The sequence below is a fragment of the Alnus glutinosa genome, chromosome 6 (assembly GCF_958979055.1).
Source record: "Alnus glutinosa chromosome 6, dhAlnGlut1.1, whole genome shotgun sequence".
Taxonomy (NCBI): Eukaryota; Viridiplantae; Streptophyta; class Magnoliopsida; order Fagales; family Betulaceae; genus Alnus; species Alnus glutinosa.
This window is the reverse complement of record NC_084891.1, coordinates 27,024,752-27,035,937: the sequence shown is the minus strand read 5'-3', so window position 1 is coordinate 27,035,937 and position 11,186 is coordinate 27,024,752.

Genomic DNA, 11,186 nt, shown 5'->3' with positions numbered 1-11,186 from the left:
TCTGACCTCCGTACCAGCAAGAGTTCTACAAAACTAGAGCCCCTTGCCCTCATTTGCAACATGGGCAAGCAAACGAAATCAACAAACGGCAGTAAGAGGGAGGCTGCACTAAGAACCTTCCTCATTGTGTAATATGCCATCAACAAGACGAAGGGGAAACGTCGTTCGGCAAGACTCATATTCACAGGTCCAGTCACTAGATCCCATAGCAAGGTTAGTTTCCCTATTATGTAAGGTTTGTTTTCCTACATTTATGCTACCGTCTGTATATGTGTATCGATAGTGTTTTGATGATATTTGTAGACTGAGATTATAATAAACATAGCAAGGTTAGTTTCCCTATTAAAGTGTTGGCTGTGCTTTGATTTTGATTATAAGAACTCAAAATTTGAAAAAAAAAATGGAGGACATATATTACAGAAACATATGTTCTAAATAGAGAGAAAATCTTAACACAGCGGAACACTCTGTTTTGGTATGTAAAACAAAAACACTAAAACTATCATGCGAAATAGTAACAAATGGTTCAAAGCTTTAGGATTTTACATTTTAGGAACCTTAATCAATGGGGGGTGATTGCTGATGGTCAAGAGCCTCTAATTTTTTTAAGTCTTGGAATGGCAGTAGGATGTTGAAGTTTAGAACATGGATATGATGGGTGCTTGTCATCGAGAATGGATTTTGCAGTTAAGATAGATGAATTATACGTTCAGGTGTTTCCATATCTTAAACATCTTGTTGCGCTTTGTTTTTATTTTGCAATAAATTGAAACTGGGCTACAAATATGTACCTAGGACAAGTTTCTCTTCACTATTCTATTTTTTTTGTAATAGATGAGTAAGAACAAATACTTAAAACAAGTTCTAAAAGAAAAAAGAAAAAGAAATCTTTATAGCATTTTCTTTCTCTTTCTCTCTTTTAAAAAGAAAAAAAAACTATGGTAAAAACAAACCAGAGGATTAGGATACTGAACAATACCAGGTCCATGAAGACAAACTGGGAGCCATCTTTGTATGTGAATTGTTTTGTTTCCTTGAATACATCTGCCTCATCAATCTGGGAAAACAACTATACATAAGGATGAGAGAGAGAAAGAGAGAGAGACTTGTCTAGGCATCAAATAATGTAAACATAAGAGATTATTATGGGTACCAACCGTATCATATGTTCCAATAGAAGTTACATCAGGAAAAGAACAAAACAATAGACCTATGTTTTGTATACTTGATACAATGTACTAATATGTAAGATATTTTGTATCGCATATTACACAATGATAAGGGTCTTACCTCTGACCTCTCTTACATCCTAAAAATAAAAAAGAAGCCACTACACATCAGTTTGAAATTCAATGTAATCATACTTCATCACAAGCACAAAGTACTGGGGGTTAGGAATACTTTATAAGGGAACCTCTTTTTCCAAATGCCAAATGAAACCTTAAAAGATTTTCTGGTCTTATTGATGTTTCTCTGGCCTAAAGATGCTTTTGTCTATAAACATGCAAACAGAGCCACCCAGAAAAATAAGGACCCTCAAGTAGAAACATACATATCTTGTGGCCCCTCCAGCAAAATGAATGTTTTAACCATTTTATACTAGTGAATCCTTCAGTCAAGTAACAACACAATGGTTGTAAGCTGAGCTATAAAACTGAAGGATAAGGGGAAATTAAATAACTTAAGATTTGCAAAAAATGGTTTGAAACAATCCCTAGTTTAAAACTTTCCGTAAAAATTGAAGGAATGCACCTTTATCATCTTTTTGTGATTATTTATTATCATCCTCGTATAAAATACTTTAAGGAGATCAATAGAAAACTGAATTTGTTATTTATTTAAAGTGTTGGCTATGCTTTGATTTGATTATAAGAACTCAAAATTTGAAAAAAATGGAGGATGTATATTACAGAAACATATGTTCTAAATAGAGATAAAATATTAACACAGCGGAGCACTCTGTTTTGGTATGTAAATTTAGTGCTAGCATATTTTCAGATGTGCAAGTTCCTAGCATATTATTTAAGCTTATGATTTTCACATATATAAAAATGTGTTATTTCCACTCATATAGATGAACAATATCGGTACCCCCCGAAAATCACCAAGGAAGCACTAGGTTAAGGGTTTGGGTCAGCCCAAGCCCCCTCCCGCTGTATGGTCTCGGGAAAATGAGGAACACTTGATCTTTATTTTGCCAGGGTTTGCCCAAAAAGGAGTTAGGCCTTCATTTGGTAGCCACGTGAATAAAATCACCGATGACCTCAACAATCGTATTGACAACCGGTGCGGATAACACGACGTACCGAGGTAGAAAGCATACAACCACTCAAAATGTCATGTGTGTTGTAGACCTAGATCTGTGCTTCACCTTTGTGTACGCTGGTTGGGAGGGGAGTGCGCACGTCGCACGCATTTTTACAATGTCTGTGAATGATCTAACATTACGCTTCCCAACCCCTAAGAAGGTAATAGACCACACAAATATTTCATATGTAACATTTAAGCATCCCTGTTATTGTACTTTGGATAATTACAAATTTATATTTGTACATGAGGTGCAGGTTCATTCTACCTGGTGGATTCCGGATATAGTTGCTATCGGGGGTTTTTACCACCGTATCGACGTGAGCGCTATCATTTGGCGACATTTCAAAATGGCCAAGAACTTCCTAAGAATTTGAGGGAGCTATTCAACTATAGGCACTCATCTCTACGGACTGTCGTGGAACGAGCTTTTGCGGTGTTAAAGAACAGGTTTCCAATTTTGGATAAAATGCCCCCATACCGGCTACGATACCAACGCCTATTTGTAATTGCGTGCTGCACTTTGCATAACTTTATTAATAAATATAACAGGATGACATATCCACTGTTTCAGAAAGCTTTGCTCAAACTAAACCCCTGGGTTGATGTTGATGATCGGCAGGAATTGGGATTGGCGCAAAACGTTGCACCCGGGGAATGATCGGACCAATCAGATGGTAGTGCTGTTTATATGGGGAAAGTAAGGGATGCAATGGCCTTAAGTATGTGGAGTCACCTTTAAGCCATTCACCAAAATAGTATGCAGTTGTTTTCTGTCTGTGGTTTTTGGTCCCCATTATTGATTTGTATTTGGGGGGATGGTGTTTCTAAAAATCTCATGCTTTTAGAATTCACTTTTAAGTTTTCAATGAAGAGTATGCTCATATCAGACCATAAGTATTTTTCTTATAAAATTCAGTCTATGGCTTCTACTCCCTTTATCTCCTATAATTCTTGCAATATATTCCATTCTTATAGGATTTTACTCTATATATAAAAACATAAATGTGATGTAAAAAAATCATTACCTTGTATAGGTATATGTTGGGGGCCATATTCACCAACTTTGGATTGAAGTTCGAGTAGTACACGTCAGACAGATTTAATAAGTTTTAGGATAGTTTTTATTTAATTTCTTAAACTTTCATCACACTTGTAATTACTTTCTAAATTTCAAAGACTCTAATTTTTAATTTTTAATGATTCAACACCACCTAAACAAACTGAGTGATGAAATTGGAAAACATTGAAAGATAAATATATTAAATAGCATATTATTTATAAAGTTTATAGAATTATTTACAAAAGTGGCGACAATTCTAAAAAGACAAGTGAACTTCATACAGGAAACTAGTACAGCCAAACTTCTTCAATAATTGTCATTTTAACATCAACTTGGTACTTCTAGGTCCACTAAAACCACTAAAATAAAAGACTAAAACCAAAATTACAACTAACAACGCAACCCTTAACATATTCCCATTATTTTGACTAGACCCTAACTCCCGCCGAAGTTGTTCACAATGTTCACGGCACTTTCGTTCCATAAGTTTCTCAACTCTGACGTTATTAGCATGCATTCTGTCCTCCATTTGTTGCAGATATTCCATTAACCTCTTCTCGCAACCAGTAATTTCTTTACCAGCCCACTCGAAGAAATCACAATCACCAGGTTTCTAGATGATATGAAAAAGGGGAAAGTGTCATAGGCTACTAACAACAAAATGTAAGCACTCATCGTTAAAAGGGGAATTACCTTGTAGTTAATACATCCATACCACTTTCTACCTGGATTGGTCTCGGTCCTAGAGTTCCATAGACGTGCAGGAATTCCACAGCGACATAAAGGGGGACCACTTGACAAATCACTCGTTGTAGACATTTACACGTACTTACATTGAAAAACACATAACATGAGAATCTTATAACATTATTCATAATCATAATTAAATTCTATACCATACCAACAAATGGTCTGCATAAGATTGAATTTACTAAAGATTCGATTGGAAAATGTTGTCCAATTGGAAAAGGTTGACGAATTGGGGTCCATCTCATTTTCACTGCTCAATACAAGAAAATAGTTGGATTCGACTAGTTTACGTATAACCTACCTCCTCCTTCTTCTTCTTTCTCTAAAGAAATTAAATTTTTTAATAAACAACTTTGTTTACTTGCCCAAAAAAGTGACCCTTAGCCTAATGGGTCCAACTCAAATATTATGAGAATGTATTATTTCACAGTCGACCATGAAAGAAAATGTCGAATCCCATAAATTTTGTGCACTTACACTACTGCAGAGAATAAGAAAATGTCGAATCACATATTCCAGCAACTCACTCCCTAGAAGTTGTTGGAATATTTTCATCATGCTTATGCGTTATGAATGACTTGTGAGTTTGAATTAATGCCTTGTGACAAAATCTAAGCCCGAAATGAAAATGAGTTTGAATTAATGCCTTGTGACAAAAAATCTAAGTCCGAAAATGAAAATGAAAAGAAAAAATTGCTTTGGCGCAACGCAGACAGCAGACAGCATACAAATACGACGATCTCGAATTATGTTCACAGTCACAGATAAACGTCACTTTTAAGTATATTTATGTATTAAACTTTTATCTCCAAAAGCATGGGCTGGAATCTTCGTCCAAGTACAACACTAAAACTATTTGATTGATTTCATGCTTATGCGTTATAACATAAATAAGTTTTTTTTCTCTTACATTTAAAAGAAAATTTTGTATTCATCCAAAAAAAAAAACTATTGTACAAATGAGAGAAAAGAGCAAAACCAACAAACAATACCCAGTTGAAACAATCCGAACAAAAGTTCAACTATGAACTCCAAAATTCAAAACAAACACTTGCAAATGCATGTGACAAAGAAGATCACCAACAAACCCAGATGCCAAAGACCCAAAAATGCCCCATAAAACCACAAAATAGTTGAAATTAAACCAAACCCAATTCAATCAAAATATGAACTTTCTCGTTCTGTTTTGAACCTGCAAGATATTAGCAATAAGATCATACATCCAGCCCATCAGCAAGAAAGACGCACAAAAAGAGAAAAAAAAACTACGAATAAGGCATCAAAATGAATACACACAGATACATTTAACATTAAACAAGCATAGATATACCCAGCTTCAAGTCAAGCTCCAAATTCCCCTTCCAATTCCCTAGACATACCTAAACCGTTTTCACTGGGAACCTATCCTCACCGTTGGTACCTCCTACTTCCACCAATCCCAAAATGGACCAGAACCAAATATGTCTGGGCAAAAACCACGGGCGAATGTACCAAATGGAGATGCTGATCTGAAGAGTGGTCGGTTGATGCTGTGTAGGTGAGGATTTTGGTTGTGGCTTGAAGAACGATTCCGTCTATAATGGCGTGTTGGAGGGGATATGGAGAGAGGTATGCATCAATTTTCAGAAGTAAGGGAGAGGAGCTGGAGATGGGAAGGGGACTGAGCGTGTTTCGGCGTGATGGTGGTGTCGGTGGGTTGATGGCGTGAGGAGAGAAGAACGAAAGGAAAGTCGTGAGAAGAGGGGATGAGGCGCACATTAGCTGGGCGGGAGGAATTGACTTGGGCGAGAGGACCAAGCATTCAACGGCATGAAAATTCAAACAAAAAGACTAACTGTGGCAGTTTGGTTCAGAAATGTCACGCATGTCTACTGTTTTTTATGGGCAAAAAGGCAATGAGTTTAAATGGGATTTGGTTACCAAACGGGTCCGTTGTGTTTTGTGACCTTTTATAAGGTCTTTTATTTTTCTTTTAATTGTTAGATTCAAGAGTATTTTGACTCTTAACCTTAACCTTTAAGGTTATGGAGAGGTTGTCCTCTCTAGTTTGTAGAACCAATAAATAATGTTTTTGTTTTCTGCTTTGTGCTTTGGTTGTGTTTCTAGCAGGAATGGCAAGCAAGAGACGTTCGTTTGGGGAGAAATTTTCTAGCCGTGCTTCATTGTCTTTTTTGTTTTCATCGCAAGATCTGTGCCCATCCGTAGGGCTTTTTGGGACACATGCCTCTCAGTGGAGTTCAACGCCGCTCTCTTGTCCTACCGCCTTCAGCCACGGCCATATGGGTCTTCGGTAGTCGGCGCGTGACCTGCATACGCCAAGGTTCTCTTTTTTTTTTTGTTGTTTCTGCACGTGTGAGTCACGAGTTTCTGTTATTGGTCTTGGCCGGTGGTGGAGATGGTTTCCGGTGGTCGGCTATCACTGGGGTGGTTTTGTGTACGACCCGTTTTGTTCACGTGCCGGCACCGGCGATGATTTTCAGACGACAGCTTGTTTAATGTTTCTATTATGTATTTGTTTATAGTAATGCTCCTCCTTGTATTGTTTTTATCTTCTTTAAGTCTGTTTATGAGATTTCAGATATTACTGGTTTGTTTTAGGGCTTGTTTTGCCCAGATCAGCCTTCTCATTTTTAGGAATCGTGCTTTAATGTAGAAAATGGCTCAAATGCCTGATCTTGTAATATTTGTTTATTTGTAGGCAGCACTCAAGTTAGATTTTTTGGCTTAGTGGGTAGCATGCGTTTGTACTTCTACTCACTGTAATGTGCCATCGGACTTGTTGGTTATTAATGCAACGAGCCCTGAGTTTCTTGTTCAAAAAAATAAATAAATAATTAAAGCACTTATCTTGTAATTTTTTTAAGAATTCAAATTTAAATAATATAACATTATTTAGATAGTTAAATACATTAACATTAACATTAAATTATGACCATAAATATATAATTCAATGAATTATCACCTCTTCTGTCTATACTAATCTTAAGTTGTCACTGAAAATCCATTGTTCTCCCCTCTCATTAACAAAAGATTTCAACCCCTCTTCTCTCTTGTACCGATTTTTTTTTATAAATTAGGACCGTCGATTATTTACACGGCTTGTCAATTTGATATGAAATTAAGTAGTTATAGTTAATGAGTTTGACTTATTTAATTAAATAAAGATTGATTGACTTTTATAATTTTATACTTAAAGTACTAACAGCAGATTCTTAACCATTTTTTATATATTTAGGGAACAAAATTACTTTTTGCTTTCCTTTAAAAAATATACCTCTTTTTACTCTTATTTTATTATTTTTCTCTCTTTCCTATATCAATTAAATATACTATTTTTATATTAAAATAATACGTAAGAAATAAATAGTAGATATGTATATACTGAGAATTACTATTAATTCTCAACCCCCTCATCTAAATATAAAAAATTTACTGTGAGAGGCTTTTTGAAGTTTTTCATAAATTATTTTTTTAAATATAAGAAAGGCAACTACTATAAGATAATTGCTGCTAGTGCTCTTCTTCCATAATGCGACCCAAGCCCGGTATAATCGAACAATAATTGACGCCCTTCTTAATCTAAGTTATCAATCCAATGAGAGCTGATCGATGGCCATAAAACGCAGCGTTTATTTATTTATTTTTTTTGTTTTGTTGGGTCACAGTAAGTAGGCTTACCATCGATTTCAGATCCAATGATTATGTCCGACAGGCCTTCATGGGTTTTTTTTTTTTTTTTTTTAAAACAAGAGGTTTTTAATCAGCCCAAATGTCACATTCGAACTGGGTTTTGTCTCCGAAACAAAACTCAAAGCCGATTAGAGTTTTGTGGCCCAAACAATTGGGGTTCGGTTTTTAGAATTTTTGGTTTTGGATTTAAAAAAACCTGCTTTCCAAACAAGGCCAGCATCAATATTTTCTTCATAAATGGGATTGTGGGTTTGGTTTTTGTTAATTTTGTAGGTAAGATGGCAAAGCAGCATCCAAAAGAATTAGTTTTTTATTTTATTTTGGAGTGTGTCGGCTCATATGCAGCTCAAAAGTCACATGAAACTTCGAGTGAATTGTTTGAAATGAATCTAGGGTTCAGATTACACTCCTACTTTTGGTACATGAGTCGTAATTTGCAGTAAAATATGAATCACGGGCATGTTTGGGTGATAAGAAAATTTTCAAATATTAAAATTTACTAAGATTTTATCTCACTTTTTTAAATTTTGTCTCATATTTTTTAAACCATCCAAACATAATTTCAAAAAATAAATTCTCTCGATATTTACAATTTTTCAAAAAATCGCATACCCAAACGACGGAACTTATTCCGCTAAACTTTTAAATTTTATTTCTTTTGGTAATAGAGCAATCCCAACCATCCCACGACTTTTTTTTTTTTTTTTTTTTTTTTTAAGGCAATACAAAGGGAACAAGAGAAGAGGATTAAAAAAAGAAAAGGAAATACAAAAAGGGAGGATGGGGCAGCTCAACAAAGACCCTAACACAAAACATCTTAGTTCAAGAAAAAGCTTAAAAACATCTACAAAATTAGTCAAATAAATGACTTCGCCTAATAGATGGGATGGTTACTAGAAACGATGGCTTTTGAGTGAGTCTAGTAGATGGATTACCTAGACTACAACATGAAGAATAACATTGATAATAACTGGACCGAAGTTGCCTGTAGAGGAGCACCGTTGTAATTGTCCAGCGAGAGAGGTGCTCGGCGATAGAGGCTTAGTGAACATCACGTCTAAATCTGAAGATCTTTATAGGCAAAAAGAGAATCATACAGTGAAGGATTTACTGCAGGACACAAAAATTGGCATCAACGCCAACAATGAATAAGCGCCAGGGTGGTGCGTGCGTTGCACGCGTGGTAAATGGAGCGGAGGCCGCCAAAGATAATGGACTGGCATGGAGGCGGAGGAATATAAATGTACAGTAAATCTAGCTTCCAAGCTATAGACGAAAAAGAAGAAAAATAAATAAAAGACGAAGGAAGGAGAGAAAAAGAGGAGAGACAGTCCTCTCGTCCCCAATTTGCACCGAAGAAAACGTTAAGTTTTTCACTGCAAGATCTCCACAACCACAAGAAAGAAGAGCCATCAATTTAGGAGATATGCTTCTTGGATTTTTTTAATTTTTAATTTTTTATACAAATGAGATTCCCGACCCATCAAATTCGTTAACTTAGTACAGATCACAATTTGGTACAGAAATCAATTATAACGAGAGGCACACGAGTAAAAAAATTAGCAGGAATTGCTTAGAGAAAAAATAAAAAATAAAATCAGGAATAGTTTTGTTGGGAAATCGTGCTTTTAATTACTGGACAGGCCTCCGATGATGGACCGGTATATCAGAGGGAACATATTAGCCTAGGCCCATTACCTAGGGCTGATCAAATACCCGCGGACCCGTCTTAACCTACATGCTCTGCCCCTAAAATCTTGAGTTTTAGTTTTTTTATTGCGAGTACGGGTCCAAAAATGATATGCTCGTGTGGGGAGGGGCGGGTTGGGGTTTGGAGTTTTTAAAAACCACAGGGGCCCGCCCCACCCAATTTTTTTTTTTTTTTTTTTTTTTTAAAAAAAAACCCTAGCAAACTAGCAGTGCCGCGCCCCTCCTCTTCACATTTTTTCCTTTATTTTCTTTATAAACTCTAGCGCCGCACCCCTTCGCATCTTCTTCTTCTTCTTCAAGATTTCCTACCGAATCCTGCGTGCTGCGTCTACTCCATGGCCACGCCCACGTGAAAGGTCATTTCTCTCGGTCTCTTCTTTTCTTATTTCCTTATTCTCTTCTTCCGATCCACTTATTTTTATTCATACTTATTTATTGTTTGGTTAATGGAAAAATTTGTGAAAAAGAAAAAAAGAAAATGTGAAAAAATATTTGAAGCTTTAGAGGCCTATTAGTTAATGGCTTTCACATTTAATGATTTTGTATCATTTAAACTTTAAAGCATTTGTATGTATAGGGGAAAGAGGCGTGAAATCAAGAGAATAAATAATTGCTGGCTTGTCTCTCTTTTGTATTTGTCTTGTTCATTTTCTTAGAAATAAGGGGAAGAAATACCCGTGGAAATCCCCGCATATCCGCAGATCCCCGCCCTATGCATCCCCTCCCCACCCCCAACCGCCCCGCACGGTTGTAGGGCGTTTTTGGCGGGGTGCGAGGCGGGGCCAAAAAAGGGCCATTTTCGCCCTCCCCCCCGTCCCCATGCTCAACCCTACAATTACCTAATGGAGTCTAACGGGCCTGGGAATCCATTACTAGGCTTATTTATGCCGAGGATCTAACGAAATCACTATCAAATATTTGAGTGTCTGATCAAGATACTCGGAGAGGAAGAAAGTTTCTTTTATGGCGAGCCATGATCATTTATTAAATATGATATCAGCCAGTCCAATCATGACCGGCTACAGATGGAACAACAGCACCTTGCGCCGTTACTCAGACCAGTTCATCATGCTAATGGTCAAAATGCCATAAATGATCGCTGATCATGTCAAATCCTATGTATACTTGCTCCGTCAGCAATGCAAGGTTTACGCATGCGAATTCACAAAATGAAGGTGGTCTAAATAGCCTTCATAAATGGGTAACATCTAATCTGGTCGCCGGCCAACCCTCGGTGTGTTTTTTCCTGTTTTGCAGGTTTACGTTTGTCAATACATCCGACTTCTCCAGACCCTCCAGAGCCAAGAGCACTATTCAACGATCGACACATTACCATCCAGAAACTGTACCAACAAGTTTAATATATTTTTATATATCTCATGATTTAATGTGGTTTTATTAATACCCTTAAATAATAAAGTTTTATTATATTTTCTTATTGCAGTCAATTATTTTCATTGATTTTTAATTATAATTATTAAAAAAATAATCATATTAGAATAATTTAGCACGTGATTAGAGAGAGTTGCAATATGGTGTGACATGAAACTGCAGGCAGAAAAATTAAATAACAGAGGCATAATGCATTTTGGCCTCATGAATAGAAATTACAGTATGTTTCAGAAAAATAAATATTTTTCCAAAAATTAATAACAAAAGAGTAGCG